Source organism: Microcebus murinus, chromosome 5 (assembly GCF_040939455.1).
Source record: "Microcebus murinus isolate Inina chromosome 5, M.murinus_Inina_mat1.0, whole genome shotgun sequence".
Lineage (NCBI taxonomy): Eukaryota > Metazoa > Chordata > Mammalia > Primates > Cheirogaleidae > Microcebus > Microcebus murinus.
The window spans coordinates 15,986,658-16,012,793 of NC_134108.1; the positions used below are offsets into that span (position 1 = coordinate 15,986,658).

General features: G+C 36.8%; 1 protein-coding gene and 1 pseudogene across 3 annotated transcripts in view; both read right to left on the reverse strand.

Moving 5' to 3' along the window:
* Window positions 1–25,198, reverse strand: part of TAB2 (TGF-beta activated kinase 1 (MAP3K7) binding protein 2) — an 86,082-nt gene extending 60,884 nt beyond the window's left edge. For all 3 annotated transcript variants that reach the window (XM_076002877.1, XM_012759693.3, XM_020287259.2), the window contains exon 1: window positions 24,815–25,198. The gene's annotated coding sequence lies outside the window, so the exon portion shown is untranslated. The remainder of the gene's footprint in view (window positions 1–24,814) is intronic.
* LOC142870924 (large ribosomal subunit protein eL6 pseudogene) lies at window positions 6,696–7,692 on the reverse strand (annotated as a pseudogene).
* Window positions 25,199–26,136: the final 938 nt, after the last annotated feature.

Genomic DNA, 26,136 nt, shown 5'->3' on the forward strand with positions numbered 1-26,136 from the left:
GCAAGTTACCAGAACATGCTATTTAGTTAAGTCATTCTCTTATCCTACCCAACTTTTTCTGAACTCTCAATTCTAGAAATTCAAACAGTAGCTTTTATGAAATCTCTAATGGCTTTTAGCAACAGACTGTCCAACAGGAGATCACAGAGTAACTGTAACAGAAAGAGAAAAACAACAAAACCCATTTTATTGTTAAAATTGGAATTGTAAAGTCCTTATTTTCAGGTCATTTTGCTCTTCTCTTTCGCAACTGTATTTCCAAACATCTTCTAACTGCTCCCCTAATTTCATTCATAATCATTCTGGGGGGGGGTTCTTAAGAAATGCTTTAGATATATCCAAGCAATGAACTGAATTGCAAGTTCCAATTTTTAAAAATATTTGGTAATTCTTAAAGAGGGAGGCAAAGAACAGCTCATAAGATGTGGTTTTTAACCACACTGGAAAATCTTTTTTCCATTACCAAAATAGATTCAATGATTTAAAAAAAAAATTGTTTTTGTCAGGCCCATATAAAAACAAAAACCAAAAACAAAATTGCAACTACAAAAGTTACAGAAATGGTAGGATATTAAAAATGGTAGAATATTATACTAATTAGACTACCAGGGTCTGGAAATGATGTCCTTATGCTTCATAGGTTGGCACCCTTAGGAGTTTCTCTTAGAAACTAATCCCATAGCAGTCAAAATAAATTGAATTTTCTGCTGCTGTCAAATGATGGCAGATATTGTGGGAATTATAATAGGACAAAAAAAAATCAAGAAGACAAAGATTGGGCCGGGCGCTGTGGCTCACGCCTGTAATCCTAGCTCTTGGGAGGCCGAGGCGGGTGGATTGCTCAAGGTCAGGAGTTCAAAACCAGCCTGAGCCTGAGCGAGACCCCGTCTCTACTATAAATAGAAAGAAATTAATTGGCCAACTGATATATATATAAAAAATTAGCCGGGCATGGTGGCGCATGCCTGTAGTCCCAGCTACTCGGGAGGCTGAGGCAGGAGGATCGCTTGAGCCCAGGAGTTTGAGGTTGCTGTGAGCTAGGCTGATGCCATGGCACTCACTCTAGCCTGGGCAACAAGCGAGACTCTGTCTCAAAAAAAAAAAAAAAATTGGGGGGGAGGGGGGGAAATGGGCATTTATTGAAACCTTAAAATCTGTACCCCCATAATATGCCAAAATAAAAAAAATAATTAAAAAAAAAAAAAAAAGAAGACAAAGATTCAATAAACTTAATTTCCTGCATTTCTAGTAACTAGCAATACAAAAAGCAAAATAGAGTAAAAGTAGTTTTGTGAAAAATGTAAATTTCCCACCTTTTGTTGCATGTTATAGGGAAAAGAATTTTGGGAGAGACACCTAGGTTCACATCTGATTTCAGTATGGCCTTGAATTAAAACTCTCTGCAGATGTTTCCCTTCTATTTAAATGGGATACCACCACCCATCTCAATGGATTGTTATGAGGTTTAGCTAAAGTATATATAAAACACCCAATAGACTGGTACATAATTAGGTATTCAATATAGTTTTCTGTATTACTAAAGAATGAAACTTTTTTTGTTCTAAATATGTAGGTATACTTAAGTTTTCATTTTCATAAATGCTAAAGCAACCACTATGTAACAAGCTTTAGGTTTAAATAATTCAAACTGCATCACATTCTAAGAGATCTAAGTGATTTATCAACATTGACTTTGGAATGGCTAGAAAGAGAATACCTAAGAGAGCTCAATTCTGAGAGCTGATGATAAATAAAATTATAACAATTTTCATTTAGGATGTAATGTAATTCTTTTCCCTCCAAGTAAAGTAGAACATACTTCTGCCAACATACCTCTTGTTAAAAGGTTATATATAGATCTGGAATACCGTGCTTCTTAAAAAACATAAAAGCAAATAATGCATGATATAATTTGGTCTTTAAGTAAGAAAATACTTTAGGGGCAAAGAAAAGCCTTAAATATGGATAATAATTTTCCTCCTACTGATAGAACAGTGGGTTCCACACAAAATTATTATTTACCAAATATGGCCCAAAGATCAGATTACACCTTCTCTGACATTACAGAGTAATAGAGCAAGTATCACAAGCCACAAGGAATAAAAAAAAAAATTCCCTATAGTCACTTTAAATGTGTTCATTGCCACAACTTTATTTCAAAATAGTTTTAAGAAGTTAACATGGAAATGATTTATTCAAAATAGACCACAACTTAATCAAAGGTAACATTAAATTAGTGTCTTCCTCTGAAAGAAAAAAATAAGTATGAGGATTCCTATTCACTAACCCATATGGACAGGCTTTTTGTTTAAAGACTATCAAGGAAAAAAAAAAACACATTAGATAAGCCATCACTTTTTGTTTATTTTATAACTAGCCATCACATTGAAATCTCATTACTCATAGTAATATTTCAGTTGATTCTCTTGGCTTTTACAATGTTATCTACAAATAATAATAAATTGACTTCTACTTTCAATAATTATAACCATATTAAGTAATTTTACTGGTTATCAAAACCCCAATAAACAGCACAGTTAAGACCAAAAATGTATTCGGTAGCTTTCTATTAAATAACTCCAGTTCCAGGGTCCCTTCGTTTTTACTGAACTAAACTTGACATTACTGATAACTTTCTCCTTGAAAACTACTTTTCTAGCCAATACCATACACTCTTCTAGCTTCCCAGGATCTTTATTACTATGGCTCGTCATACTATAATGTTTGCCAAAAGGATATAGGGACAAAGTTATGACATCCATTCTCACTTGTTTCTCTGGTATTTTATCTACACTCACAGCATAAGCTAAGGAGAATCTCCTTTAAATTGTAGAATCAATGCTGTATGATTCAACATTTAATTATTTTCTTACAGTTCTACTTCTGTGTTTCTTCATCAAAGTTGTAAGATCCCTGGGAACATGGGCTATGTGCTTAAATATAGGATACTGCTTATATATAATATAGGCACATCTATTCTACTTGATGAAACTTACATTCAGAATAGATTTGATGTTAAAAGGAACCTTACAGATTATCTAGTCCAACACCCTTATTTAATAAAAGAAAATCATAAAGTTCTAATCATATAAGTCAGTCATATCTGAATAAAAGTTTAGTTAAAACAAAATTTGCCTTATTACTTATGAATCATAAAACAAATGCATACATTTTATACAGTAAATATAAACAAAGTAATTAAACAAAACTTAAGAGTCATCATTAGGCCTAGCTTCACTTTTGTTAAAGACATGTTTCTATTTCTAAGAGGTTTTTCCCTTACACGACAATGTCAATGTACGAGTCTACTTAACAAACTGGATTAAGAAAAGTACAGAATGGCAATAAAGTTAAAACCTACTCAATCCAATATATTCATGCATTAATTAGTTACATTCCAGATTTTTGAACAAAACCACACTACTACCTATGCTAATGCTTTCCACTGGAGTTGATGTCCTGATCCAGTCTGTAAGAAGCAAATACCATAGGTCACTTGCTACAGCACTTAGTACAGTACCTTGCACACGGCAGCTACCACTGCTACTGAACAATTTCTCCTTCTAAATATATTCACATTATTATAAATATGGCCATAGGAATGATACAACCATACAGAAAAGAATCCTGTTAGGGGATGAACACTTCACTCTACTCCTTTTAGTCTATTTTCCAGGTCTTGTTCCATGAGTAGGCTCATAACCCTCACTTATCTAGGAACACCTGTCCAACCAATCTCAATCCAGAAATGCTTTAAGATCTCAAGATGAATCTGTTAGGCTCCTTGTAGGATGCTGAAAATGAAGAGCTCATTTTAAAAGTAAATTTTAAACTCCAGCATCTTGAAGCTTTTAAGCTGATTTAGCTGATATAGAATACATGAAAAATAAAAGGGAATGTTATGTGAAGCAAAAACATGTTTTTTCCTCTTAATTGTGCTTATATTTAAACTCTTCCCAAACTAATTTCCTTCCAACTTCCCATTTTTTGTCTGAAGTATCAATTTTCAACCTGAAAACTGAAGCTACCTTTACTCTTTTCTTTCTTTACCTTTACCCAACTCCTTCAAATCTCATCCATTTTATAATTAAATTCCTCAACACACCTCCTAAGACTCTCCTCACTGGATGTTACAGTTAATACAGTACACAAGCACTTCCATAGCTCTGAAATCTAAAAAGCTATAAAAAGATCGTTTCATGAAGCTTCATGGGGAAACTCATCTGGTGGTGGCAAAAATCTGACTTGAACTGACAAAAGGTTATTTACTGGCTTGATTTAACCCACTTACTGTGAATATTTCCAGCTTTCAACGCAGAAATATCACTGCCTAATTATAGGATGATGCTTCAGACCTTGCTAGAGGAGTTACATATATGGATTTCAGTCCCCTATATCACCGAATTCTATAATTTTTTTCTTTCTAATAACCCCTGGAACCTTACTCTACCCCTACTGCTACCATGCTATCCTTATCATTCAATATCTAAATGACCAGACCCTTGCTTACCTCCCCGCCACCATGGTCTTTCCATCTGACCTATAAATACAGCACAACCAATTAAAAAAATGTTCCTATATAACCACCGTAACTATTTCACTCCCTTACACAAGAATTTATTAATAATCAACTGAAACAGATACATAGAAAGTAAGGATAGTGACCGTGGAATTATAGATGAGTTTTTAATCTTTTTAAATGTTAGTTTCTCTACAGTTGTGGGCTAAAAAGAGTTCCTCCCATTTTTTAAAACTTGTTGAAACTTTAAAATATTCTAAATTATCTTACATTCATTCTGTAATTGAGACAAAACAAACAAATGAACAAAGTTGACTAGGCTCTTTTCCTGCTTATCACTTCGACTAAAACCCCTCAGTGTGGTTTTCAATGTCTTCTCCAGTCTGGTTCTGCTAGATCAGGGTTCATGGATCTCTTTGGCAGTCTGCAGAAAGCTACAGAGTCCCTCTCAGATGTTTTAAATGCATAAAATATAATACCTAGGATTACAAAGAAAGACAGTTTGCTAAAATATGTTAATTTTGAAAGTATGATTTTAAATGCATAAAATAAAATATAGGATTACCAAGGAATTATACTGAAACACAGTGACCAAGTATTTTTTAAAACCTTATTTGTGGTAAATTAATGTATATACTTCTTTATTAACATTTAATACACTGGGCCTAATAACAACCCTCATTTTGAAGTAGTAATACGCATAAATTATATCTAGTGATATCCACAATGGTAAAGTAATTTGAAACTATCTGTGCTTTTCCTATTAGTAATAAAGACACAAGTATTGCTAATATTGTAGTCTCTTGCTCAAAATCATAATAGAAGGAAATGCTAAATTATGAAAATATAAAGATGTCATTTATTTTTTGCCCATCCAAATGCATAGATCTCTCTAAATTCTATCACCAGACCCCTTCAGGATCCTGCAGCCTAGATTAAAACCATTCTACTAAATCCACCTACTTTTATTTCCCACAAGTCCCCACACCCTTAGGAATCTAGTCAGGCTTGTCTGAACATGTTCAACAGCTTTCTCTCCCTTCTTTCTTTATTGCCCTTGCTTAGAATGTCATTTCTTCACCCTGATGCTTATCAAAATCTTAATTACCTTTTCAAAACCAATTCTAGTCTCACCTCCTTCTTAAATCCTTTTTCTCCTGCTTCAGCCCACATAGGTCTCTATTCCTAGCATTACTAATGTACCTGTGGGTCAATGCTGTATGATTCAACATTTAATTATTTTCTTACAGTTCTACTTCTGTGTTTCTTCATCAAAGTTGTAAGATCCCTGGGAACATGGGCTATGTGCTTAAACATAGGACATTGCTTATATATAATATAGGCACGTAAAATACACTCAATAAATAAAGTGACCTCAATAAACCAAGTAGATGATCACTTGTTTGGCAACTTCAAGTACCAGAAAATATATCAACAGAAGACCAAAAATTCCACTAAGGAGCTAAAACATATATTATAAATTAAACTTATAATTCACCTCTATCAGAACCTAGATACTCCTGTTTAATAAAACCCAGAAGCTATTTACTAGGCAGCAATGACTTTCAAGTAATAAGTCATGGAAGGAGTACTAAAGCAGGCACAAAACTATGATTCATTCCAAATATATCTGTTAAGTATCTACTACACGTTAGGTACTGTCCAGAGTCCACAGATTCGATTCTCACACAGGAATTTAGTGCCTGGCCTTAGACTAGAACCTGGGGTTCCTGATTCATTCTGAAGCGCTGAAACAAAAAATCATTTTTATTTTCCAGAAAAAGTTTAGTACTGGGGGGGAGGTGGAGGGAGAGGTGTCCCTAATTCAGAAAGCAGCAAAGCATGTAAAACATTATAGAGAAAAAGCTTTAGAGCCACAAATATCTGTATCTCTCTACATATAACATATATATTTTTAAAAATCTCTATAAAATCTCTAAAGAAATAGATTTTGGGGTAAGTGTCAATCATCTTTTGTATTTATTACCTGATGATATTAGATGAATGAGGTGTTACTCTGCTCATTGACTGATTAACATTTTAATCACAAACACTTCGTAAAGTTTTGTTTTTCTTTAAAGAGCTCTGCCAATCTGTCTCATTTATTTAATATAAAAGTACAAAAACTTATCTTGGAGGTGGGGTGGGGTGATAGTAATGATGTTGGTAAATACTATTCTTTTTTTTTTTTTTATCTTTCAGTTATTTAATTAGGTTCTTTGTAAAAATTTAGAATACCAATCTGTGAGGATAAATTCCATTTGTCAGGGCAAACAGAGATCGTAGATAGCCCTGGAGCTGAGGAATTGCCTTGATTTTTGGTAAAATTTGGGAGTCCACAGCTTTCTGATCCACTTTGCGCTGTTCTGTAATCTCGTATTTCTCCTTTTCTGTGTCGAAGATCTCACCCTCCTGGTGTCTGGGCTTCCGCAGCTTCTTCTTCTTGAAGTAAGCATCGGTGAGATGCTTAGGAATTTTCACATTGCTGATATCAATTTTTGTGGTGGTGGCGATGACAAATTTCTGGTGTGTCCTTCGCAGAGGAACTCGATTAAGGGTCAGAGGTCCAGTCACAAGTAACAAGCCACTGCCGAGTTGCTTCAGGAAAACCACCCTCTTGCCTCTGTGGCGTCCGGTGAGGATGATGAGGATGGTCCCGGGAGTGATGCTAGCTCGCAGTCTTCTCACGTGTTGGCTAAACGGTTTTTTGCCGTGGCTCAACAGCTTTCGAGGAACATCTTCTGTTGGATAGTACCTAGGCATTTTGCGAAGTTTAACCACTCGAGTGCCACCATTCTTGTCACCACCAACTGGTTTTGTAACAGTGGCAGGACCTTCTCCTTCTTTTTCTTTTCAACCTTGGATTTAGCCACTGAGTATTTCCTCTTGTACATGGCCTTCCTAGAGTACATGGCAGATCGGGAATATCGGCCGATTCCTCTGACGAGAACAGGATTTCGGCTGCAGTGTGGCTTCCCCTTCTTAACCTTTTTAGCCTTGAGGTTAGCCTTTTTCACTTTACCACCAGCATCAGCCTTCTTGGCATCAGCCTTCTTGGCTTCAGCCTTCTTGGCTTCAGGTTTCTTGCCTTCAGGTTTCTTGGCTTCAGGTTTCTTCTCTTTAGTATCTGGCTTCTTCTCAACTTTTTCACCCGCCATCTTGCAAGATGGTAAATACTATTCTAAGTAATATTTTTCACTGGGAGAAAGGGACCAAAAGAGAAGGATAATGACAATGTGCTTAGGAAATGAGAAATTGCTCTGTACACATTTCAAGCTCTACTGTTGATTATGACTAAAAAAATTACTTTTCCTAAAGGGAAGTTCTTAGACTAATAGCAATGGAATTCAAAGTGAGTGAGTGAAGGAGAAGTGAGGGGTAGGATTAGAACAAGTAAACTAATAGGCTGACAATACCACGCTAACAACCTAAAGTCATCTTGTCCAAAACTCAACTCGAATACTCAATAATGTGTCTTTGTTAATCATAAACAGCATGCTTTTGAAGCTAGAAACCTCAGTCTTCGATTCTTTTCCTCTCCACGTACAACCAATGGTAAAGTTTCACTGATTACTCTCACAAAAATTTCCTACCTTCATCCCCTTTTCATTCCCAGGATGTCTTTGTTCAGGTATCTGTTACCTGAACAATCACATCGCCCAATGACCTCTTATCTGATTGCTTATTCTCTTAAGCGTTTCTAACTTGTATTTCATTCTGGTAACAAACTTACTAGCTTCCTAAAATACAGGCTGGATCCTGTTGTCTTCCTCCCAAAGAGAAGCAAGTTATTTTGTAGAGGTACACTGTACTGAGTTTTAGTAGAAGGTGTTGACACTGACCTAGGGAATAATGGAAGAGGCAAGACAGAAAGAGAAGAAATTTGAGGACCAGGAACTAACAATAAGAGTCAGAAAAGTTAGTTAGATAAAATTTAGTAAAGAATGGTATCAAGAAAACCAAATGAAAAGTTACAACAAAATGATTACAAAGTTTTATTATTTTTATAGTAATAAATTTCCTATTAATAGTTCACATTTATTAAATGCTATACACTGGGCCAAATGATTTATAATGCATTCACTTCATATTTCCAATAATCACATGAGGTAGGTACCTCTATATGAGACTCAGTTGACTACATGTTGCTATCTCCCACTAGAAAAATAATTATTTTATACAGCCCTTCTCCCTTGTTCCCTGAGAAGCTTAAAACAGAACATTAAACATTCTTAACTATGTTGGTTACCAGAGAAAGCCATTCTTCCTATGAACTTTATTAATTTGCATTGGACTAACATGATTTATATCTGTATACATGTATATACAGATATATACATATACATGCTATTGATCTGGAAATAAAATAATACCATGGTTTTAAAAAATACACATTCTGGTACTCAAATCTGTATTGGAATAGTAAAAGCTAAGGGTAATTTTGTTTTGTAAAGCTCAAAAGTGAAAAGGTATATAAAAATGCTTTTGTAAGTATAATTATTACTAAAGAGAAACTTGGTCTATACCTCTATCATCTACCTAAAAATGGGAAGAAAGACTAGGTGGAACGTAGACAGATGAACATTCCTTTATTTTAAAATGTGCACAGGAAATTGCCTATGAGACATGTGACTATGGACTCAACTCTAAGCCCAGCCTATCATTTGCAATGTATACTCCTTTCAACACAAGAAGGCAGGACCAAAGTTTAGATGAATTTGCAGAAATCCATTAGGGAAAAAAGAGCAAATGGCAAAAGGCAAAATATATGCCTCACTCATCTTGGGTTAGTGATACTGTGTATGGGGGCATTCTCTAGAAGTGGAATGCTTGTTTGAAAGCATCAACCACAACCTATATTCTGGAATCTCAAAAACTCATTTACTTTAAAAAATAAGCATGTCCACTAGCTTTAAACTCTGGTAGTCTATGTTCATTCATTCTCAAGTATTTACTGAGAGCTTAAGTGCTAAGGCATCATATTAATGCTACAAAAACTTACATTTAGTGGGAGAAACTGAAAAGTAAACAGATAATTATAATATAACACGTAAATCCTGCAACGGAATAAATACATAAATTACTAAATATCATTAGAGCTAATAATCAGTTACAAAAGAAAAAAACCATGGCATTTAAAAAACATTTTCCAGAATACATTAATATAAAATAAGCATATCTGAGTGGGACTCAGAAGATTTTTTTTTGGCCTGTTTTTTTGTTTTTGTTTTTTGAGACTGTCATTCAGGCTTGAGTACAGTGGCATTATCATAGCTCACTGCATCCCCAAACTCCTGGACTCACGTGCTCTTCCTGCCTCAGTCTCCCAAGCAGCTGGGACTACAGGCACACACCACTGTGCCCAGCTAAGGTTTCTATTTTGAGTAGAGAAGAGGTCTCACTCTTGCTCAGGCTGGTCTCGAACTCCTGAGCTCAAATGATCCTCCTGCCTCAGCCTCAAGAGTGCTAGGACTACAGGCATGAGCCACCGTGCCCCACCTCTCTGCCTGTTTTTATCTGTAATGGAAATGTTGCCATAGAAAGCCATTTAGGCACTTAGCAGTGTCAAACTCTTTTCACAATATTCATAGAGCTACTTCATTTTATAAAGATGTAGGACAAAACTCTGAAAATTAGTAAGACATTATTAAATGACCACTATTATAGCCATCTATCTATCAAATAAGTACAATTAAATACATAGTATAGTAAATATCCATCCCCCAAATTATCTCCTGATCACATAATTTCTGATGCACAACAGTCTGCTGATAAACAGAACTAATCCAAATTTTCACAAAGCCCTTCACATGCTAGGAGAATTTGGCTTTTTGCTAATAAGCCATAAATAGCAGTAAAAAGAAAGCAGTTATTACAGGCATAGTTTTTAACAAGTACCACTATTAATTTCTTATGTATCGATTCAAGTGATGAGTCCCAAATTTATATTTCTAGCCTGAATCTCTTGTCTGAATTCCATTTCATATATTGAATGTACTGCCTACTTGATATTGCCAGTTATATATCTAAAAGGGATTTCAAAGTTAACATGTTCAAAAACAAGCTCCTCATTGCCCAGCATGGTCTACACTTGCCACTTTTCACCATTTTCCCCCACTTAAGTCAAGGGCAACTACATAGTTCCAATTGCTTGTGCCAAAAATCTCAAGAGTCCTTCTTGAATTCTTTTTTATACCTTAGATTCAATTCATCAGCAACTCCTGCCCACACAAGGTTTGAAACATATCTAAAATCTGACCTCTTCTTACCCTTTCCTATAACCACCCTGGTCTCAGCCACCATCAGCTCTCCTCTAGATTACTGCAATAAATTCTAATATGGTCTCCCTGCTTACATCCTTGCTCCATCCCAAATGTACTCCACACAGCAAAGTTACCAACAGTTATAATTTAAAGAAAACCCCTTAAAAAAGACCTCGTCAATTGATGTAGTAAAAGCATTTGACAAAATTCAAGACCCAGTCAAAATAAAAACTCTTAACAAACTAGGAATAGAAAGAGAACTTTCTCAACCTGATAAACAGCATCTACACAAGTCCTACCTAACATAAACTTAATAGTGAAAGGCTGAATGCTCTCCCCCTAAGATCAGGAAAAAAACTTGTCAGCTCTCACCACTATTATGAAATATAGTATTGAAAGTACTAGTCAGAACAGTATGACAAGACAAGGAGACAAAAGGCACACAGATGTGAAAGGAAGAAATAAAACTGTCTCTATTCACAGACACATTAGAAAACCCACAGAATCTACAAAAACAAACAGAAAAAAACCAAACACACACACAAAAATAAAACACCTCCTAAAACGGACAGTTAATTTAGCAAGGTCTCAAATTTAGCAAGATTTACCCACAGAAATCAACCATTTTGCCACATACTTACAATGAACAATTGGAAATAAAAATTAAAAACACAAATCAATTACAGTCATTTCAAAAAAAATATCTAGGTATAAATCTAACAAAACAGGCATAAGATTTGTATACTAGAAGCTACAAAATGCTGATGAAAGAAATGAAAGACCTATATAAATGGAGAGACATACTATGTTCATGGATTGAAAAACTCAACAAAGTAAAAATGTCAATTTTCTCCAAATTGACTTATAGGTTTAATGCAATTCTTACCAAAATCGCAGCAAGATCTTTTTGTAGATTCTACATTTTACATGGAAAGGAAATGGAATAGCTAAAGCAACTCTGAAAAAGGAAAATTAAGTTAGACAAATTTCACTACCTAATCTTAAGATTTACTATACAGCACAGTAATCAAACAGTGTGGTACTGGTGGAGGTATAGACACAAAGATCAATAGGATAGATCTTTAGAATAGAATAGAATAGAATGATGTTGGAACAATTGGTCATCATTGGTCATAGCAAAAAAAAAAAAAAAGGAACTTCAACCTAAACTTCACACCTTATATAAAAATTAAATCAAAATAGATCATAAATCTATATATATAAGATCTTTAATGGAACTTTTAGAATAGGAGAAAAATCTTTCAGACCAAAAATTAACCAAAGTATTCTAAGATTTGACAAAACAAGAAAGGCACAATCCATAAAAGGAAAAAATGCACAAAATGGTCTTTATCAAAACTAAAATTTTTCGCTCTGTAAAAGATGCTGTTAAAGACAAGCCACATACTAAGAGAAAGTATTTGTAAATCACATACTCAACAAAGGGTTTTGGATCCACAATGTATAAGGAATACATCTCCCTCAACAAAAAATAATTCAGTAAGAATATGGGCAAGAGACTTGAACAGATCCTTCACAGAAGCTATACAGACAGCAGAAAAGCACATGAAAATCTGTTCAATATTAGCCACTGGAGAAATGCAAATTAATGCTACTGTAAGATGTCACTACATACCTATTACTGGCTGAAATAAGAAATACTGACAATACCAATGCTGGAAAGGATGTAGAGAAACTAGATCTCACATATATTGCTGGTGGGAATGTAAAATGGTACAGTCACTCTGGAAAAGACTGGCAGTTTCTTAAAAAGTTAAATATATGTCTATCATGCAACCCAACAACTGCACTCCTGGAGATTTACCCTATAGTGATAAAAACATATTTTCACATATAAACCTGTATAAAACTGTTCACAGCAGCTTTATTTTTATAGCCCCAAACTGTAAACTCAAAAGTCCTTCAGATTAGTGAATGAGTAAACAAGCTGTGGTATATCCATACAACAGTATACTTCTTAGCATTAAAAAGGAATGAACTATTGATACATGCAACAACTTGGATGAATTTCAAGGGCATTATGCTGAGTGGGGAAAAAAAACAATCTCTAAAGGTAACATAATGTATGATTTCATGTATATAACATTCTCGAAGTGACAAAATTATAGTGACAGAGAACAGATGGGTGGTTGCCAGGGGTTAGAGTTGAAAGAAACGGTGAGTCTATTAAGGGGATAACACAAAGGATGATGATGAAACAATTTTATATCCTGACAGTTATATGAATTTATACACATGATAAATGTCATAGAACTACACACATACAAACACTAATAAATAAATTGTGTTCTAAGAAGTGAAAGGGAAAAGGCGAATTAGATTATATCTTAAAACCCTTCGGTGGCTTCTTATCTCATCCTGAGTAAAATCTAAAGTCCTTATCACAGTCTAAAGACCCTAAATAGAAAGCATACATTCACCTGGATCTCATTTACCTTACCTCCCCCCACAACTCTAACTATACTGGCTAGCCTTCCTGGTCTTCTTGGAAGATGGCAAGCATATTCCGACTTAAAGGCCTCTGTGTTTGCTACTGCCTCTATTTGGAAAGCTCTTCATTCTGGTACCTGCTCAAATGTCATCTAATCACAGAAGCCTTCCCTGTCTCTCCCCAATATAAAGTGATGTCTTCTTCTTCTTTCTCCTTCCAGAGGAACCTTAAAATCAACAAACAGAACTCAAACATCTTTCTTGCCTGTTATTCCCCTGGTCTGTTCTGTATCAGTCAATATCACTCTACAATGTGTCCAGGAACTCAAGCCAGGGCATGTGTGATCTTTATCTTACTTTGCTTCACACTCAGTATTCCCTTGTGGAATACCTCACTTACTCTTCTTAATTACCCCATTATCACAGCCTTCACTCAGATCCTTTTCAACTCTCAAACAGATGCTAATAGGCCTGCCTCTCTCTCAAGCCTAGTTCTTTCCTAAAGTATTCTCTTCACTGCAGCCAGAGTCTTTCTAGACTGTTAATTTAAGAACTTGTCTTCCATCATTTATAGGATGAAGTCAAATCTCCTTTACGTAGCATACAAGTATTTTCATGCTTTGTCTTATAACCTACCACTGGTGTCTAATGCACCGTGGAATAACCCCCAGTTACTGCATACATGTGGACTTTTGCACCTCCATCCTTTATGCATGCTGTGTCTCTCTGTCCACCTTTCTACCTGCAACCTGGACCCTTCTTCCTTGCTCATCTGACATCCACTCAGATTAAGGGTCGCCTTTCCTATGAAATTTCCCTGTCATATCCTCATTGAATCAGATATCCCCTCCTATGATTCCTAAAGTATTTTATATTTAACCTTGTCAAGGCATTTGTCACAGTATATCACACTTGTTTGTATGTCTCTTAAGGACAAGAACTATATCTAACTCATCTGTCCATCCCCTGGACCTAGCAAAGTACCTGGCACACAGTAGGAACTCAAAACTATTGGATAAGTGAGTTAGTTTGAATAATAAAGAATTTAGAGATGAGACACAATGGAAGAATGAGTAAGGCGAGATTTCCTGATTTAGTCAGCTATTCTGCACAGGTGTGTCACAGAAGGCATTTGAAACATACTCTATCAAGTTTCTTTCTATTCTTTTGATCATGTGACAGCTTATAAAAGTTGATGTACTGATTGATAGCTTGGTCTGGCTAAGATCACTAGTTCAATTTTTCCCATGAATCAGTTACCTTCCCCAAAAAAGTACTACTTGTTTCACTTGTAGAACTATAGCAATGGCTCTGGACAGTCACCCTTTAAATGCACATCACTGTTCATGAGGGGAAAATCTCATGAAGAGAATGAGGATATCTCACTCAGGGCAACCCATCACCTCAGCTAGACAAATCTCAAAGGGCATGCAAACCCAACCAATGTGTCAATGCACTTTTAGATGTAAAAAAGCAGAATTGCCATATGTGGAAGTGGGAATTTTCCTCTGAAATCCCCATTTCCATATGTTTATTTTTTCATTTCCTAGAAAATCATCCCTAAGAGTGGCATATAGTACTTTAGTCAAGTACAGTTCAGGTACATGCTAGTTACAGGGTAAACAGCAACAGTTACCCTCCATATAAATATATAGTATCCTTATTTCCAGCAACTTTTATTTGAAATCAATCCCTTGGATGTTTCCATGAGCACATTTTCTCTTCAATTCTAGTAACTACTTAACTGTGATACCTACATACAACTGCTTAACTTATGAAGAGTAGACACCCATGTGTATTAATTAGGTCACAATTGTCTTTTAAAAACCAACGAAGCAACTATACCCACCATTTGTGCTCAACAGATTAAAATGGAACTTATAATCTTTCCTGGATTCTTTTTTAAAAAGCACCATTCATGCTCAATGGATTAAAATGGAATATGTAATCTGTCCTGGATTCTTTTTAAAAAGCAACTATCTTCTTGCCTATACTGCTATCTTTTCTATAATTATTTTCTAATGATGACTTAGTACCAGTAGAAACCTTTGATCAGGAAATGCTCGCATAAAAGAAAAGCGTAAAAGACAAAATAGTCCACAGAATGTCAAGAATATGGAAGTAAGTATCTATATAACAGGTATTATACCATAGATTTAAATATCATTAATTTTTAAAGGGCAGTTTCTTTAATTTAATAATCTATTAATGGCTTTGCTGCATATAAGATAATCTGTTGCAAAAAAAGCAAAATTAATTTGCTGACCTAATTATTACTGATATTAAGTAACCCATCCAAAAGTACCTGAAAGTATGTTTGTTAGGTCAAAATAATGGTATTTGATCAAAACAAAAATGAAACTTTTTTGTTATATACATACAAATAATCCTTCACACTACATGTTGACTTTTGCTAACAGCAAAACTTTCAGCTATAAAAACAAGACTGAAAAGACCAACATGTATCTCTTGTTTCTGCAATAAAAACATGTCATTTATCCAATGATTAACGGCTGGATCCCAATCACTATTTGTGTTTCTGGCTTTATTTTACAGACTGCACAAAAACTGCAACAAATGTAAGACAAAAGAGTATTTATTATCTCTACAATTAAGAGATTTTACATACACACACACACACACAGCAGAATATCCTAAACATACGTACTTAATAAAATACAGTTTTTAAAACTATTTTAACAGCAACTATGGCAATTGAATTTATATTTCAGTAATAAGTATTACTTTAGTACCTGGAAGAGTTCTGAAGTTTAGTGATCAATAAGCAAATCGTATTACTATGTTAAAATATTATTTATATAAACAGCATTTAATACTAATTAGCAGAGCAAAATATTCTATAATCACACCAGTTTACTCAATGGATTAAGAAAAAAATTTTCAGAAAAAAAAAATCAGAGCAAAAGACAATCACAGTTAATCCAATAATGAATACAGGGGGGAAGAAGGCACTATTTCCCTTTTGAATGTGAAGTATAGACACAGAAAAGATTATTACTGAAATAACTGAAAAAATTAGCTAGCAATTTAAAAGAGAAAAAGTACAAGATCATCTAATACAGATAAAGTGGTATAATTTTATAGTACTATATTAATCTCATATTTGAAGTGTTCTAAAAAATCTCATCCATGCCAATTTTCTAATGCTTTTCCTATCTTTTTCTACCTTTCTTTAACTAAATTATAGATTTGTGAATTACAAATTGACAATGCTACCTTTTCCTACAGAAATAGGGAAGAAAAATACAAAGAATTAATAATCTGCATGTTTATCCTGTGGTTAAAAACTAACAGTGGCTTTTTAAAATTTCATCTTCATCTAAAGAGTTACAGTAAATTAAACAGTATAAAAATTATTTCTTTTTCATTCTAGTTGTTACAGGAAAACAAACTGAATAGACACCCTGAAGAAAAAACCTAACAAACTAAAATTCCAAATGTAAAATTACTTCCCATTATTTATGCTACATATCTAATGTAACTATAACAAGAATTCACCTTGTTCTATGTGAAAGATTAATACTTTTTTATAATTAAACTTTGCTAAACAGAAGATTATCAAAATGAAGCTAATATGAAAAAGTTACAGGGAAGAAAAGTGGCCTTACAGCACAATTCGCTATTGCAAGGACATGGAAACCACCCAAGTGCTCATTAATCCATGAGTGGATAATCAAAATTTGGTATTTGCTCACAATGGAATATTACTCAATTTTAAGAAATGACAGCGAACTAGCACCGTTGATGCCATCCTGGATTAAGCTTAAACCCGTTATCCAAAGTGAGGCCACATAAGACCAGGAAAATGGGCTCCACATGTACTCACCATCATATTTGTACTGACTGATTAAAACTATGGTGCTCAAATGGTGGTAGTGCTCACCAGGGATTCGGGAATGGGGGTAGATCCACATCTTAGGGATATGGCGAGCACTGTGGAGGGGGAGGGCTTACCTCTAACTCTTCTAAGCGAGAGGCACAGATATAAAATGTAACCAAAATGTAAAAAGAAACCAAAAAACATAACAAAACAAACAAACAAAAATGTTTATCTGGTGGCAGACAGGTGGGAGGGGGGAGATGTGGATGGGTGTATACTTACATAGTGAGTGCGGTTCGCACCACCTGGAGAATGGACACACTTGAAACTCAGACACGGGGGTGGGGAGTGGCGGGGTGGCAAGGGCAATACATGTAACCTTAACAATATTTGTACCCCCATAATATGATGAAATAAAAAGAAGGGGAAAAAAACTGCTTTAAAAAGCCTAGGATATCATAGGATATACCTTACACTTTGAGTACTGTTTATTTATTCCAGATAGGTACTGTGGTAGGTAACATAAGACATACAGATAATGTAGGGTAGGTATTACTATTTGTATTTTTCTGAAGAAAAGTCCTTGGTGCAAACAGTTTGAGTGATGCCTAAGACCACATAGCTATAATTAGTAATAGAACTCAGATTTGAACTTCGACTCATCTGACTTTTATTAAAAGCCCAGGTCTTTTTATTATACTTCACTGCCACTTGCCATGGTAAAATTAAGATATTTAGTTAAAGGGGTAGAGTATGAGAAGCTGACAAGTTAACAAAGAGATCAATTAAAAATCAAATGTAATATTCTCCTCAGTTTCTGAGAGATTTAAAACCAGGTAAAGTCCCTTTTAACACTACCTCTTCAGTTCATATCAGAATTATTGCTTTTGCTGATTTTTCTAACTAAACAAAACCTGCCTGGTATGGAAACAATGTTATGCAAAGTCAAGTTGCTGAGTTCAAGTTTTCATTTGTATTAGCAACTATTATCTCTCATTGACGAAGAATGGAAAATCATTCCACTGAACTGCTATTGGCTATATACTGATGAAACAAGCCTTATCTTTGGCCTGCCTAGCTGGCAAAAGTACAGAAAGCAAACTTTGATGTACTCAATTTTGCTAACACTAAAAAGGTTAACGTTAAGACATTAAAGGTAAAAAAAAATTTTTTCCTTAATTTAAATGTGAGTAAAACTTCAAGCTAAAATTCAAAATAACAGTATTATTTAATGATTCAGATGACGGTTAATAAACCAGGGAATAAGCACTTACTGATCACAAATTACTCTTTCACACAACACTTTCTTTAATGGATTAATTCTTTTGAACAACACTGCTCACATATTTCCACCAAAATCTATGCTAAAATCTACATTTCTTTATTTCCTCTTCCTCCTCCTCTCTCTCTGTCTCTCTGCAGGACCATTCCAACCTCTACTTTATTATTTGGCTTCTGTGACTTATATCAGGAGTACTGGTATTAGGCCCATTTTTTGTTTTTCTTAAGTGAAACAAGACTTCCACTTTCTTTAACAAGGCAATTAAAATACTACAAATTCTTATACTGCTCATCTTGTTGTACTTGTTTGTGGGTAAATCGGATTTCCTTTCTGAAGCCACTTAAACTGACACCTTAGAATAGTATTTCTTTCCAGTAGATTGTTATTGTCCAAAATAAGCAAACAAAAGGATCACCAGAGTATAAAATATTCAATTCTATGTATTTCTATCTCACTTCCAAAACAGTATTGTGGCATATCAAATTTGAACAGAAAGCATCCTATATATGCCTTGTGGGGAATTTTTTAAAAATCTAAGAAACATTTTATGTAAATGATTAAAGGTCTTAGAACTTGACAGAAGTCTTAAGTTTTAGGAAAGCTAAAATTATTCTTCTTTGGGTAGAGGATAACTTGCTACAGAACAAGAAAAAGCTGACTGGTGCTAAGATTTAAGCATTTGAAGAATGGTTACTGTTAAAATAGGGGGTGGGATGGTTGTAGGATGTTTTTGATTTTTTGTCAAAACACCAACATTCCCTACATCATAGAAACTTAACTAAGTGACTGAGCCATTTAATCCATAAAGCCAGTACAAACCTAGTTTCAGTGAAATTGCCTTAAAGAGATAAAATAAACTTGTCCTTTAATACTTAAGAACATAATTATGCATGAATTATTTTTTCTACTCTGCTTTAAAAGACTGCTATATCACTTTTTCACTTTGATGTCAACATCATAGAACAGGTTAATAAACACTAAACTAACTACAAATAACTGATTTCTTCCTTTTAATTTCTACAATATTTTTCCAAATTTTTTGCTAGATAAAAAAAAAATAGTATTTAGAAGTCTTTGCATAACATCTTAGACTGCTCCTAAAACTAGCCTTACTAAGACTTAAGTCCAGTGCAGCCACCTTTCAGACTCAGGAATTTACTACCAAACAGAGTTGTGATATACAGAAAACTAATCACTAAGAACCATTCGATATTTAACACACAATATTTCTTGAGCTCTTAACTACAGGCCAAGCACTGAAGATACTGTGCAGTAAAGACTGAAAGGGGAAGAAGACATGGGCTGTCCTGGAGAAGCCGTTTATCGCTCTCCCAGGCTAAAAATGAAAATAAGCATTGCAACTTGAATGGTTATTTCACTCTTCCCTCAAAAAACTCATTCACAGTTTGCATCATTTTATTTTTGTAAAAGTTTTCCTTAATACTTTGTAAATTCTTTGAATTAATTACCCCAGCACACATTAAAGGAGTAAAATAATGACAAAAGTGAACATTTACTGAATATTTACTATGTGCCAGGCACTGTACTAAATGTTCTACAAGTATTTACATGAACTGGAATTATACACAGTATTTGTTGTCTACCTGTCAAAATGCTGAGATCCAGTTTATTAACCTATATGACAAGATGTGACACAATATTCCTTCATCAGAAAAAGGAAGATTGTTGTTTTACTTCTGCTATTACATTGACTAGATAGATAACATGCACAAACTCCAGAAAATACTAGTGACTATAATTTACTGTTGTGTTTTAATTAACCTTATGCTATCAGACAAAACTACTTTAGTTGTTCAAATGAAATGTATATTAAATAATGTCCACACAGTGCTAGCAGAGCTTCCTGGAGGGTCACCAACTTCAGACAAGTTTGTTTGACAGACAGACAGAAAACAAAAAGTTGCTATTTACTACACCCCTACTATATAAAAGACAATTTACATAAAATGAATAATTCAATCATAATAACAACCTTATAGCTACTATACCGATTTTATAAAGAGAACAAGCTCAGAGAAGCTAAGAAATTGTAATTGGTTCCAAAGTGAAAGGCAAAGCTAAAAGCTAGTTAAGTGGCAAAACCAGGATTCAAACCAGGATAATAAATTACAAAATTTTCTAACTGGCCACAAAGCAACTTTCTAAAGCAGTAACAATGGGAAAAAATTTCTGTAATTTTGAAGTACAAATATAATTGTGTTCTAAAGTTATAAAGTATATTCTTAAAAAAATTTATGTACAGGATAGTTTTTGCTTTTTGAAATCAAAGATAATACCCATCACACAGTTTTTTCAAAGATCAAACAATCTTCATTCCTCCACCCGTTTTTCTGTTTTTCTCCACAGTATTTTTTTCTCCCTAGAATACTACACTTTATTCATTTATTATGTCCTTTATCACTAAAATGTAAACTATACAAGAACAGAAATTTTTACCTTATTATTCATGACTGCATCTCCCTAGCACATAGTAAGTGCTCAATAAATATTTATGAAATGAATGAAAGCCTGGCACACAGTAGGCATTCAATAAACATTGGTTCCTTTCTCTTTAATATGCAGGATACCATTCCCTTGAAACCAAATTCTGAACTGGAATAAATGATTAGAAATGTAATAAAATTTCTTAATAAAGTTTTACATTAAAAATGAATGAGGCAAATAAAAAGTCACATTCAGCAAAGGCTCATTTATCAAGCATGACTAGGAGATAAAGGGGCCTATGTAAGTTAAATTTTGAATAAATATACTTTTAAGTGCCAAAATTTTAATCAATTTTCATAGAGACCATTCACTGATATTAACATACATGATTTTACTTTGTGGCAATTTTGACTTAGATCTCCTTCTGAAACATCAACTTGTCAGCTGACACTTCCACTGTGCTCACTCTGTACACTCCTTTTCTACAGATTAGGAAAGGAGAAACTAAGCATATTCTCTAAAATGAATCAATAAAAATCCAAGTGAAAAATCTAAGTGAAATGGTAACTGCAAAGTAGGAGCTTTGTGACCACTATTCTGGCACCATTTTCTTTTCTGTTTTTTTTTTTTTTTACTAGAAGGCTGAATGAATGTAGGTAAAGTACCATTTATTAATAAACAGGTTGTTTTGAGAGGTGGGATACTTAGAAAACAAAGAAGTAGTATCCCCCATCTCTGACTCTTTATCAAGCTTACAGTCAAGTTTAGTGATTAACTAAAGAGAATGTAAGAAGCACAACTCCTAAGAGTACTTAGGTCTTTTAGCTTTCTGGGTAAGCAGCATCCTTGATTTTTTAGGATCAGAATCATAAGATACAAAATGTTAAAATACTGTAAGTATTCTGGAAGTATGAGCCAGAGGCAAATAAATATAAACAGACATACGTCTAAATTCCATATAATTTCAATGTCTCCAAATTCTTACTATCTTAACACAGAGAGTTTTAAATAAGAAGACATATATAGATTGTCAGAGCCTATGAAAAGATTCAGAGCAAATTGCCTTAGTACAGTTCAGCATGATCATTTTCCTGTGCTTGGCAGCTACCACTACCCACATCTCCACATTCTTAGCTGCCTAAAACTGTTCATCTAATCCTCTACTAGCATCTTTTCCCTTTCTCCTCCTCCTTATTACTGTTTTGTCCCAATCTTCACACTTGCCTCTGTTATTATCTCATAATCCTCCTATTTTATTTTAGAAAGTCCCAATCTTAGATCAAATAAAGATGACATAAGTGAAACAAAGAAAAAATGCTACTACTGTTCTGGGTCATGGGAACCTGGCCAGGCAGAGATATAATGAAATTAAAACCTTTGTCAATTATAGTTTAATTTATGAACTTTATACAGTATAAAGATTATTAGGAACTTTTTTCAAAACATCTATAACAAGGCAAAAATTATCTTCTAAACTATGTTGAGGATCATAAAAAACTTTTAGTCCTGATCTGTTTATATAACTAAAAAATGCTGTTTTAGAAAATTCAGACACTCCTTAAGGACTTTTTGGGCATGTAATTCATAGAGTAAAACAGCCTACATTATACCTATTTTTCAAAATGCAGTCAGTTCATAGATACACATGTACATTTCATTCTAAATAGTACTTTGTGAAAAGAAATTTTCCTTACAAGGAAAATTACAGAAGTAGAATAAACTTTTCTTTCTGTCAAGACACAAGACCAATCATGTTAAAACATTTACTGGAGTGTAAGGTGTTACTAATACTAAAGAAGTCATCCTCAATCTCAACATAATTAGATCTGGGTAGTGCCTATATAACTATGTAGAGTTTAAACACCTCCTCATTCAGTAGGTGTAATAATTGTACCCAATATCCAAGTCTTAAAATACCCTTAGCTGAAGCAAGTGCTTCTTTCCACCAAAGAAATGACCAAATGTAGGTGCTATTTCAATCAAATGTAATTGATTTAACTTAAAATTTACTTTTCAGGAAACTTGTATCAGATGAGATGGTGATCATTTTAACCACTTCTTAATGAGTCACAAAAGCACAGGTTCTACTATGAGACAGTTCAATAAAGAGGGTGCGAATGGCAACATTTCACCAGTGGCCTTTAAAGAATACTTTTAAAGTCAGGAAAAATTATTCTATGCAGCCAAGAGACAAATGAAATGCTTTAGTATATTCAGTGGATAACTTATTCATCTAACATCTTCAACTTTCAGTTTGATTCTTTAACAATTTAAAACTTAAGCACCCTCTATTAGAAACTGATTATAGGCTTATGAGGGAAAAACCCAAACAGAAGTTCTGAATCACTGGAATTTTTGTTCTGTTTCCTGTTAACACACTGATACTACCATCATTAAACATATTCATTCCATATATGTTTTTTAAAAAGCTATAGGGTCCTTCTTATACTAACTGGGCCCTAATTTAGTCTATAGCTCATTTATTTGACAGTTCTTCCCATTGTTTCTAATTATTAAAGTGCTCAGCCAAAGCATACAGTAAAATGAAAAGCTATGTCTTCCTTTGTTTAGAAACTGCAATGTTTTCAAATTTTAAAGTTTCAAATTGTCAAGGCTTAAAATTGTGACTTCGCCGTTACAAAGAATTTAAAGGTATTTTTGAAAAGGTGTCAATGCTTAAAATTGTGGCTTCACTGTTACAAAGAATTTAAAGGTATTTTTGAAAAGGTGTCAATACTTTGCTACTGTACCAAGAGTGTGGTAAGCAATAGTAGAGTAAAAACTGAAAGCAAAAATTCTATTCCATGCCCACCAAAATTCCCGGCCAAATCTGGAATTGCATAATGAGCATCATATTCTTTTGAGTATGCTAAAGCAGAAAGAATTCCTTTTATAAAATGTTAAGTCAACTGGGCCCCCACATTTGACACTTTACAAACTTACCTAAAACAGACAAAATGGATGCAAAATTATATTGCCGTACAGTTGCTTTGAATACGACCTTAGTATTCAAGAACTTTCCAATGAATAAAGGCACTGAACAGCCCTCGCACTGGGGACCTGAATTTCACGAACTACTGAGAAGCCCCTGTGAAGCCACGAATTCCCTCCACTCTCCTGGAAACCCCTCTTATCAGAAACATTTGAAGAATTTCTCCACAACAATTAAGCTGACTTGAAGAATGGAAACCTAACATCTCAAATATACTATATATGGAATGAAATATGGCCAAACACATAAATACAAACCCACACGGTCTCTGACACTTTGGTGTACAACCTCTGCCTGAACATCCCACAGCATCAGCAACAGAAAGATCCACCTGTCACCTGTTCAGCAATACCGACACCCTTTCAGCCTTCCTGCCTCAGCCACAATCGTAGGGTTTTAGGCTGATGGGACAGAAAACTAGAATTATCTTGTGAAATCTAAGGAGTCACATATTCATAGCCAGGCTTGCTCCCCACTTCAAAGACGGCTGCAGAAAACCAAGATCGGAAAGGGAACGCTGTTCTCTCCCTGATCCTCACACAATTCCCCTGTCTCTCCCCTCAACACCTCTGCCCCTAAGTCATCTTTATCCAGATCTCAGCTCCCCAAAATAAGTTTCCCCTCCCCCAACCCCACCTCACACATGCCTGAGGGCGGGATGGGGGCTCGGGGCAGGCAGGGGCCCTCCCCACCCCCTGGCACCCTCCCCCACCCGGGGCTCTGCCGGGCGCTCGACTCCAATGAATCTCCCCCTCCCCCTTCCCCTGGGCGCCCGGGAGCCCAGGCCCGGCCCGATGCTCCCCACCCCCACCGGTCTGGAGGACTTGGGGGGCCTCCCTCTCTGCCTCGCCACTGGGGGAAGGAAAGAGGCGGAGGGAGGAAGAGTGCGAGGAAGAAGCGGACGCCCCGCAAGGGCCCCGCGCGGCGGCAGAGCCCCTTCCAGACGAAGGGAGGGCGCGGAAAGCTGAGGGGAGAGCCAGGCTGGGGATCCCGCCGAGGCCCGGCAGCGCTGTCCGCTTACCCTTCGCCGCCGCCGCTTCCCCCTCCTCCTCCTCGGCCGCCGCCGCCGCCTCTCCCACTAGGGCAGCCGTCTCCACCGTCGCCGCTGCCGCCTCCGCCACCACGGCCGCCGCCAGCGCCGCCGCCGCCTCCGATTCCACCCGGCAGGGGGGACACCTCAGCCCTCCCTCCCTCCCCGCTCAGCCCCCTCCGATCGGCCGCCGCCGCCAACTCCCTCCGGCCGCCGCCGCCGCCGCCGCCGCTCGTGGCTGAGGGGGAGGGGAGGGGGTCGGGCTGGGTCGCCCCGCCGGCGGCTGCTGCAGATCAAAAACGATGGCTGGGCGGCGTCGACGCTCCCCGATCCTCGGCTGCGGCTCGCTCGGTCTCCCCACCTCCCTCTGCCCCCACCCCCCTCGCGCTCGCCAGCCCTCCCCCCACCCCCCCAGGTCTCGCTCGCTCTCGCCGCGGCTCCGCCAGCCCAGTCCAAATCAAAATACTGTCACACAATATGGCGGCGCGGCGGCCGGCAAACACCGCGAGATCTGCGGCCGCAGCTGAGGCGGCGGCTGTGACGAGGCCTCCCCTAGCCGGGCGGCGGGGGAGCGGGCGGCGGCGGCGGCCCGGGGATGCTCTTTCTCCGCCCCGCACCCCTCCCCCGGCACTCGCAGTCTCCATGCCCGTCTTGCGAAGGCTAGGGGGAACGCGGCTCGCCGCCGGGGCCGTGCGAGGGGGCCCCGGATCCCACTGTAGTCGGGCGCCCATACTTGGGTCGGGGGTGCAGGTTTCCACCTTCCCCCGCGGGGCCGAGGACAGTTTGGGCTGAAGGAAGAAAGGAACTAAGGTCGGGTCTCAGCCGCACCTCGCGGAGGGGCTCGCCCTGTTCGCGGGGCGGCCGGCGGCACTGCGCGGGTGGGGACCGGGGAGCTGGCCGGCCCGTGGCGCTGCGGCCGCCGAGGGGAGCAGGTGGGCCCGCGGCTGAGGCGGCTGCCCTGGCGCTGCGGGTGCGGACACACCCCCTTGGAGTCCGGCCGCGCGAAGGCCGCCGGCTAATCGGGGTGACCCGTGCGGGAGACCAGAACTGTCCCCCGGGTGTGCGGGAGACGTTCTGGGAGCTTCCGAACTCGCAGCTTCGAGTCTCGAGAAAGGTGTCGGAGTCTGACTTTTCTTGAGCAGTTGGAGGAAAACAATCTAAATGCTGCAAGGTTTTTGTTGTTTCGATTTTATTTTAGTTGCACGTTCCTAGAAGTCCTGGAAGCAGAGCCAAAGACACTTTAGCTTTGAGGGGAGAAGGAGAGACTTGAAGTTTCTATCTCCTTAAAGAAATATTTGTTTAATTTCCCCCTG